This window comes from Cucurbita moschata, unplaced genomic scaffold, assembly GCF_002738365.1.
Source record: "Cucurbita moschata cultivar Rifu unplaced genomic scaffold, Cmos_1.0 Cmo_Scf00017, whole genome shotgun sequence".
Classification (NCBI taxonomy): domain Eukaryota; kingdom Viridiplantae; phylum Streptophyta; class Magnoliopsida; order Cucurbitales; family Cucurbitaceae; genus Cucurbita; species Cucurbita moschata.
Genome location: NW_019268533.1, coordinates 4,182,380 through 4,192,745, shown reverse-complemented (window position 1 = coordinate 4,192,745; position 10,366 = coordinate 4,182,380).

Below are 10,366 nucleotides of genomic sequence, written 5' to 3'. Positions count from 1 at the left end.
ATATGGTCCATTTTGGTCTGTTCCATATCGCTATCAACTTCACAATTTTTAAAATTTGTCTACTAGGGGGAGGTTTTCGTACCCTTATAAGGAATGCTTCATTCCCCTCTTTAACTTATGCGGGATCTCACAATTTACCTCCTAGACCAGCGAGTACACCGTTCGGTATTTGGCTCTGATACCGTTTGTAACAATTCAAGTCCGCTGCTAGCAGATATTGTACGCTTTGGCTCATTATATATCACTGTTAGCCTCACTGCTTTTAAAACGCGTCTATAGGGAGAGATCTCTACACCCTTATTAGGAATGTTTCGTTCTCCTCTCCAACCGATGTGTTATCACATAATCCATCCCTCTTGGGAGCCCAGCAAACACACTGTTCGGTGTCTGGCTCTAATACCACTTGTAATAGTCCAAGCCTACCGCTTGTAGATATTGTTTGCTTTAGTCCATTGTGTATTGCTGTCAGCTTCACGATTTTTAACACACGTCACTAGGGAGAGATTTCTACACCTTTATAAGAAATATTTTGTTCTCCTCACCAATCGATGTAAGATCTCACAAATATAAATGATTGGATGAAAATGTGATACAACTGTTGAAAGAATAAATTCAAATGAAGTGCCCGAACTTATCATTCGAAGTTATTAAAACAAATGGATTGATATGGTAGTGATTCGATTCACAAAATTTTGGAAGAATAATTAGTTCCATTATTATTAAAAGAGTATTATACACACGAGTTACTTGTGAATATTATTGTATCTATTTGCGTTAACTGGTCAAAGTATACCTTCGAATTTAAGGTCCGAGATTTTAATCTTCCACCGGTATATATATAGTTTGACTAATATATATATATATATATATATATATATATATATATTAAGTAATTGATGGGATCCTTTTACAGTGTTATCAAAGGTTATAAACCGAGTATATTTTGTTTTATGTTGGTGTGTACAATGTTTGATTGTTGTTTTGGATATACATCATTTTGATGCCAATTTAGAAGTTGCTTTCACGTTAAGCCCCATGTTTTTGGCAATAATTTATGCCAAATTTTATCCCAAAAAGGAAAAAAAAACTTAAAAGTTTGCATTTACTCATTTGAGCTGATTACGTCAAATTTCTGTCTCTCATGCTATAGATGCAGCTAGAACATATTTTCTATTGTACATCAATTAATTTGTGCCCTCAAATTTCTTGTGTATGAACACGTTTGTGCCGTCTTCATCTAGTATTACATAAATTGAAAACAGATATGTATATCAATTCCCGATAAAGATCTCAAACCTTTAGTATAGGAATGAATATATGTCGATTATATTTCAAACCGTGCAAGATAGCGATGGTCAGTTGTTGCTTGTCTCACGACTTTCTAACTTCATGGAAACCCAACAATAAGTTGAAACGAAAACGATATGTTCTTAGTTTAGTTGTTAGGTCAATAACTTGTTTCCTAATGATATTATGTAAGATGGCGATGCGGTATTAGTTTTTGTCGAGTGAAAAAGTTGAAATAGAAAAGAGAAGAGTTAAATGGAAAGACCTAGGTGAGATGAGATTAAACGAGTAATAACTTTAGTGAACCTATAAATGAATTGTCCATCGATTTCATTTTCCGAATTACTTGGGTCTAAAGCTATTTGGTGGAGAACGTTTCAAACAATTTCCTATTCAAACAATGAAACTCGAGAGAGTATTCAACAATGTCTCTTTTTGCTAGCTTTAAAAACATGCCATGCCTTTTTCTTATAAAAATTGATAGATCTCCAATTTTGGCTAAATATCTACTACAAAGAAAATGACACACTTTGATCGATCGATGTTGGATTAAGCTCATCCCGTTAATAATCAATGACTACATCAATGGTGCACGTATTGGTGTTGCTATATTTGAAAAATGTTATTTAATCATTTGCAAATAAAATTGAATTGGAGAACAAAAGGGAAAAAAAAGTTGATATCTATTACAAAGTTAAGATTCGATAAGAACAAGTTTGTTGAGATATAATATTCGAAGAATATATTATAATTAATATATCTTACCGTTAATATTATTTCTTTTATGATTTGATTAGTAGTATATTTTATTTTATTATCAATATTTGTAGGTATTAGTTGATAGCTTGTATCCTATTTAAACATTATGAATATCAATGAAGAATACACCTTCGATCCCAATTCTATTTCTCATTCTTAACAAAGTTACTTAAGGATCGTCCGTAACGACTTCTTAACCGTCTAAAAAATAGGTAATAAAAAACTAAACGAATTCTTTATATTATTTTCATATTCATAATATTTTCTTATCCAACCTTTTCTTTTATACTTTAATAGAAACCACAAGAGTGAGATCCAGCCAGCCACACTCACAATCAAACCTAAAAGTTGAAAAAGAAGCAAAATAATAATAATAATAATAAAGAACTGAAATAATTACATATAAAAAAAAAAAAACCATAAAATTAGGCCAATCCAAACATTTATGACCATCCAGAAAGAAAAAACAAAGTCCAAAAAGAATGGTTAGTGCATATTTGGAAGCCTATCTATGCTTCAAAGGGTGTTTTTGTGAGCTGAAGTAGAATCATTGGTGCAAGGTGGCTCATAAATCAATTCAATATATTCTATACAGATTTGACCTAAAATTTTAAAGGTACGTAGGGATCGAAGATTTTACCCAACCAATAGTGAAATCGTACAAATATTGCTCCTTTACAAAGAAGATAGTGGCCGTGTGCAAGTATATGATGAGTATTACATAGAACAATACTTATTATCGAGACTATTCTAGTGACCCCTTCTCACACTGGTGTGCACGCGTGCATGTGTATACCCACACCCATATCTTCACATGCGTACTGAAACAGTCAAAACCCATCGCTAACCGATATTATTCTTTTTGGGTTTCTCCTCAGTTTTAAAACGGTCTGTTAGAGAGAGGTTTCCACACCCTTATAAAGATTGCTTCGTTCTCCTCTCCAACCGGTATGAGATCTCACACATATACATGACCGTCAAATTTAAGCTTACAGATTAGAGGTTAACTCAGACATAACCCAGTAGATAAACGTTCATGTTTTGCATTAAAGCATTAAACTTGAAGGGTTTTAATCCAAAATTGGCTATAAAAGAAAATGGAAGATTGTTATTCCACAAGGGAATACAACTGTTAGGCATGATACCAACATGTAACTAAAAAGTGTGGGAAAGGCAAAGATCATTGTGTTGATCAACGTTGATATTTAATAAAAGCTCTCCCACTTCAATGCCCTTTCATGTCTTCTTTAGTCATTCATCCACACCATTCCTTTGTATCAAAACAAAAAAGTTCCAATTTTTTCAAGGATGCCATCGAATCATTGATATTTCAGATAATAATTAATATTTTATCTACGGAACTATACTCGTATCATCCGGTACAAACTTCAGTGGCCTTTCAGGTCTTGTTTAGACATTCAAGCATTCGATTAGATAAAAACAAAAAACCCAACTTTTTTTTTAAGGATCAGAGGGTGGAGATCGAACCTAATATTTCATATAGTAATCGATATTTTTATCCATATAACTATACTCGATTGAGTATCAACTTCATTGACCTTTCACGTCTTGTTTAGACATCGAAGCCATTCATGTATGATCAGAACAAGAACAAAAAAAAAAAATCCTAATATTTTCAATGATCGGTGGGAGGAGATTGAACCTGATATTTCATATGGTAATTGATACTTTATCCATATAACTATACTCGAATTGGGTACCGACTTCATTGGTCTTTCATATCTTGTTTAGACATCCAAGCCATTCTTTTAAATCACGAAAAAAAAAAAAAATTTTAAAAATGATAAGTGGAGAACAAATTACCAACTTCCGAGATAGTTACGTAGAGAAACTTCATTGACTTTCATTATTTATTTAAACATCCAAGCCATTTACTTAGGTCGAGATAAAAAAAAATATCAAATTTCTGGAGCTCGAACTATTAATATTTCTGATGGTAATTGACAATTTATCCACATAACTATGCTCGAGTGAGTTGGGTACAAGAGATAATCGAAAATACTTTATCGATGTCAAATATATTTCTATAAATTGCAACAAAAACCACTTTCATTCACCAAAAATGTTTAAATTCTTGTATGCATGTTTTATTACACATTATTTCACAAACTTTAAATTTCCACATAGTTTCTTTTCTACAAGCTTCTCTCTTTACGTATACATTATTATTTATTTTTATAATAAAAGTAGTTTTGATAATCCACACATAAACACTTGGATTGGAAACATGTGTCCTAAATGATATCAAAGTAATGTTTTTAAGACATAATCAAGCATTTCTTTACTTAATATTTATCTTTTAAGAAAATTAAAGCACTAATTAAGTACTTAGTATAATTAATGAACAAAGAATGTTGTCCAAATCACATGAAGAACAAGCCAATTCCAATGGCACTATAAAACGTGCACTTTTGTTTATGTGATTTCCAATCCAAAATTATATCTTTGCCTTATCAACCCAACAAATTTAAAAGTAAATTAAGTTGGATTAATACAAACCCATTTTTCTAATCGCTAAAAAAAGTGGGTGGGTTTGATTTGAATACGAATACGAGCCTAATTTCAAGTCAAATAGGTTAGAGATAAGCTTTAGAGAAGTAGAAATTAGATCGCAAAAATGGCCTATAACCAAGATCAAATTATTGTTACATAAGTTCAAGGATTAAAATGAAATTAACACGAAAGTTTAGGGATGAAAATAGACATATTTCAAAAGTTTAAAGACTAAAATGAAATAAATTTAAAAGTTTAAGGTCCAAAATAGAATTCAAACCAACATGCACACACTAAAAGAGACTTTGTAGAGAAACAAAATTTTAAAAGGGTTTAGGGTTTAGGGTTTCTATCGGGTTTCAAAACTTGTCTTAGGGTTTCTATCCGATTTCAAAAATTGTCTTTAGGATTTGGAGTCCAGGGTTTCTGTTAGATTTCAAAACTTATCGGTAGGGTTTGGGGTTTAGGATTTCTATCAGATTTCAAAGTCGTTTTTAGGGTTTGGGGTTTAGGGTTTCTATCGAGTTTCAAAATTTGTTTTTAGGATTTGAGGTTTAGAATTTTTATCGAATTTCAAAACTTGTCAAATGATTTTGTGATCGATCTATCAATTTAGGTTCTTAATATAAACACGAATTATATAATATGGTTGTGGTGAGCATTAGGTGTTGTTTATTGTAAAGAGTCTATTTTGTTTGCATCTTTGAGTCAGATCCAACTAAGAATTTGATGAGATTCAAAAATGTCTCTTTCGATACCAAATTTCATCACCAAATGAACAAAAAAGTGATGACGTAGTGATCATCATCCACTTCATATATATTCAGACAATCACCACTTTTTATTTTATTTTTATTTTATTATTTTATGATTTTAAGCACAGCCATTCATTCAAGCTCATTGGTTGACTCAAACCATCAGCTTTCTTTTCTTAAAAAACAAAAACAAAAACAAAAATGTTTGGAGTGAATGTTGTGTTTATCTGTCTCTCAATCTTAAGTTTCATTCTTACTTTTACTGTAAAGTCAACAAAACATTGTACCCACCAAACAAACACATGGACAACATTAGCTACGCGTACACATCTTCACATTCCCTTTTATTCTCTCTTACTTTTACGTCCGAATAAATTGAAGGCTAAATTGTGAGATCCCACATTGATGGTAGAGAGAAACGAGTATCAGTGAGGACGCTAGGACATGAAGGGAGTGGATTGTGAGATCCCACATCGGTTAGAGAGGAAAACGAAACATTCTTTGTATGGGTGTGAAAACCTCTCCATAATAGATGCGTTTTAAAAACCTTGAAGGGAAGTTGGGAAGAAAAAAACCTAAAGAGGACAATATCTGCTACCGATGAGCTAGGGTCGTTACATAAATACCAACATAAATACTTCTCTACTTCATCATTATTTCTTATGGGAGTTTTCTTAGTGACTAAAATTTATTTCGATAATTAAAAAGAACACACCACAACAGAAGCCCGAGATCTTATGAAACTCTTATTAATCAACTGTTTGACTTGTTAAAATATGAATGGTTAAGTTACATAACCGTCCTAGTTCTAAAGAAATCTTATTGTAAAGGTTGCTCATATTCCGTGAAATAAGTGTATTTTATATGATATTATGTGTGAGATCTCACATCGATTGAAAAAAAGGAACGAGTGCCAGCAAAGACGTTGACCCTCAAAGAGAGGTGGATTGAGTGATCCCACATTGGTTCGGGAGGGGAACGAAACATTCTTGATAAGAGTGTGAAAACGTTTTAAAAAATCTTAAGAAAAATACCGAAAAGAAAAATTGAAAGAAAACAATATCGACTACTGGTGAACTTGTGTTGTTACACTGAGTCGTGTTTATAGAACTTGGGACAAAACTGCATTATTAGATGATGAATTAAAGCGATTAACATGAATCATGATTACATGCTTCCCAATTGTTTTTTAAGGATACATTTTTTAAAATTTTCTTTTTAAAATTGCTGTTTTTTTTATAGTTATATATATATATATAATATCGTAGTAATGGTAGACATTGACCTGACAAGTCACTAAGGTACTGATATAAAGTCTTACGATCAATTTATTAGGTCATCCCACAAACGATATTAACTTTTTGTTTCTTTTTAATTTTATTTTATATTTGAAGATAAAATGAAGCCCTAATTTCTATGTCTGACTTTCTTCCAGAAGGCAGCATTTTATGGTCGGCATCACCATGGTGTAACCATCTTTTAATTTCCCCATTGTTCATAAAGTGAAAAAAAAAAAAAAAAAAAAACCCTAATGATATGACTTCTAAATCTTAGGCCGACTCGAGACTTGTTACTATAAGCATTTTTACGTCATTCAAAGTGAAATGAAAACATGTACGTTACAAACTCACACATTTTGATATAAATCGTTCAAGCAAATTACGAAATACCCTTTAAAAATTAAATCTTGATTAACAATTAGAGAGTTTCAAAATTATTAAAAAGAAATGTGGAAGATAAAATTTGTAACGATCCAGGCCCACCGCTAGCAGATATTGTTCTATTTGAATTTTCCTTTTCAGGCTTTTATTTCATATGTTATAAGCTGACTCAAAAGTGAGGAAGAACCCTTCGGTGTTTTGGAAGTACATTTGTAGGTCATAAATAACACTAGTTTGATTGTTTCTTTGAAGACTTTGTTTATTATTTTAATTTCATGTTTTCTTTTAGTGGGCATTTGAAGGATAGTGAGAAGTTACCGAACATGCTCGTCATGGTTACAACTTTTGTGGCAACAAGTCAATGATTGTGCAACACTTATTCTAACCTAGCGAACAAGTCAGCCGTATGAAATTTGGATTTTTTAGACAATATTAGCGTATGTTCAAGCATCAGGTCATGTTTGAGAGAAATGTTTTAGAAAACGTGAGAATATGTTGAAAACTCGAGTTGTTGCTTATTAGATTGGTCTTGACGTGTCAAGATTAGAACGCTGCATGGTTGAAAAAGTACGACAATGACAACTAGCGCATTCTCATAATGTGACTGAACTACTAAGAGAAAGGAGCCAACATAATATAATGACGTACATAAATATCGTAAGTTACATGTCCGTACTAATCATCATGAGTAAGTATCCCAATGCACATGACATACAAAATGCATGAGGTCCCATAGTATCAAAATATGACATATACTTATGATGCAAGTCAAACCTCTATTCTTTTCATGACATAACGTTCCTATGAGACATGCATACATATATTGAACATATCTTTCATGGTTATCATACATGATTTATCAATGTCTCGTAGGTATAGAGTGAACATACTAACAAGGTACGTGGCTCCATGCATTGTACAACATTAAAATCACAAAGTAATTTTATAACAAAACATAATCATATCATAGTATAATGCTAGAGCAATAACTCATCACATCATACAATCATAAAATATGACATGTGGAGGGGTCACATGGTACGCATCATTCATACAACATGCAATTCATCCAACTAAGCGTTCAACAGTAGAATCACTTACTTGATTAGCCTAAACCGAAGTCACCACGCTTCCTTGATGCTAGCTTAAAACTTCTCCTTGAAATCTAATTCTACATAAGGAGTTCCATAATCATAATTTGGAATTCTACGTTAAAATTGCATAAAATAATCTAAACTTAACTTCAAATAATTTAAATTGGTAAAGAGTAGTCATATTCACCTCAACGCCTAATAAAATGTCAAAAATAGCTCTTTAGAAATTTGAGCATCATATTTTGTCATTTTTAAGAATTCAAACAATTTTTGTAGTAGATTGCAGATGAGTCATTCAATCGAGCGTTAATCAAGTTTGATTATGATAGATGGAATCATTGTACCGAGGATTAGAATTGACATATTAAAATTAGACCCGTTATGGTTGAATCTAAGTGAAAGTTAGCTAATGGAAGCAAATAATCATTGGATTAAGCTCAATGCGAAAGTGAACTAACCGTTGGACTTCTACAACTTTGGGCAGATGAATCGTTTAACGTATAAATAAAACATATCATGATATTTTAAATTACAAGCTATTGAAATAAATGATGATGTGATAAATGAACGTTCATGTATCATTAGTCATAATTATAATATTATTGTATGTTTCATGTAAGACACGTGTTATTATGAAATAGAGAAGTAATAAACATGCATCATGTATGGATATGGTTGATAATTCTCTATACATGCACCATATCATCAAATGGGTGACTTGAAAAGTGGGATCTCATATATGTTGTATGATCATTCGGTCATAGATTTACAATATATGTTGTATTTCTCCAGGCATGTCTTGTACGAACACATACATTTACAATATTTTATTTGCGTGCTCCTTTCCTGTATTAGTTTCACATACGTGAGTGCACGCAAGCCCATAGTCAAGTTTGTAGAATATAATATCGGTGCTCATCTAGTGAATCCATGTGCATGTGCAAGTGTCGTGCGTAGAAAAATAAGGTGCATCAAATGATAATCGAGACTAAAAGTAAATCTCAAAATTGATCGTAAATTTAGGTTTCATCAGTCATTTTGTATAAATAAAATATGATCTAAGATAACACAAACCATGTGGCTAAATCTTGGCTAGTTCAAAACAAGATCGGATCCAACTCAATTTAATATTAACTCATCCAACAATTGGGTGAAGGTGGAGAAAATCCCATAAATCTTTTGTTGAAAGATTTGGAAACCAAACAAAAACCATTTCCCATTAGAGGAAAGATTTAAGTTTGAAAAGATGAATAAATTAAAACAAACTTTGCCCCCTAACCCTTCATAATATTTGATTTTATTATATGATACGTTCATTCTTAGTATATTAAAGATGATTATTGTAACCTAACAACATACTATATAGTATCAAAGTATAGAATATTAAATTAAAAGTATTTGTAATGCTTGTTTGATCAAACAAATTTTTGGGTCACCAACACAACAATAATTAAATTACTAATAATTTGATAGTGGAAATAATATATATATATATATATATATATATATATATATATATATATATATATGCTTTGTTTACTTTTAATTATTGGTAGGCTCCAAATACAATCCATCACTATTAAGTTTCAGCAATAATTGTTAGGGTAAGTTAATGCGTATCATATTAGGCGATAAAATGAACCGAATTTTAACGGTAATTGACATATATTCATCTTTTTGATATGGAGGTGTTCGTGAGGTGGGTTAGATGAGTTAAGACATTTTCTAAACCCAATCTAATTGCTCGAGTTGTAAATTTTTTTCAACCCAAACGATCCTTGTTAAATACTGAACTCAACCCAACCATAAATTTTTTTCAGTTTAACTCGACCTAATTTATAAAAATTTTCATCTATTTGAATCCAATTGAACTCAAATAAGTTCATAATCCACCCAAATTGTACGGGTTGAATTGGGTTGATCGAATTTTTGGGTTATCAAATTTTTTGAACACCTCTACCGTGACATCGAAAGCTCAAATTTAAATCGAGTATCACGTTAAAGAAAAACACTTAGGATATTTATAATTACTTTTATAAGAATACAAATTTCTCATCATGGCAAATCAGGCCTTTCTTAAACTTATTTCACATTGCTTAGGCCCATTCTAAAATTATTTCACTAGCCCATCAGTCCATACCATAATTTTCCTTATAAAATAAGGTTTTAAATGTAAATGTCTATATTTAATTTTATAAAAATATTTGATATTTCTACTAATGGTATAAACCTAGTTTTTTTTTTTTTTTTTTTTTTTTTTTTTTTTTTTTTTTTTTTTTTTTTTTTTTTTTTTTTT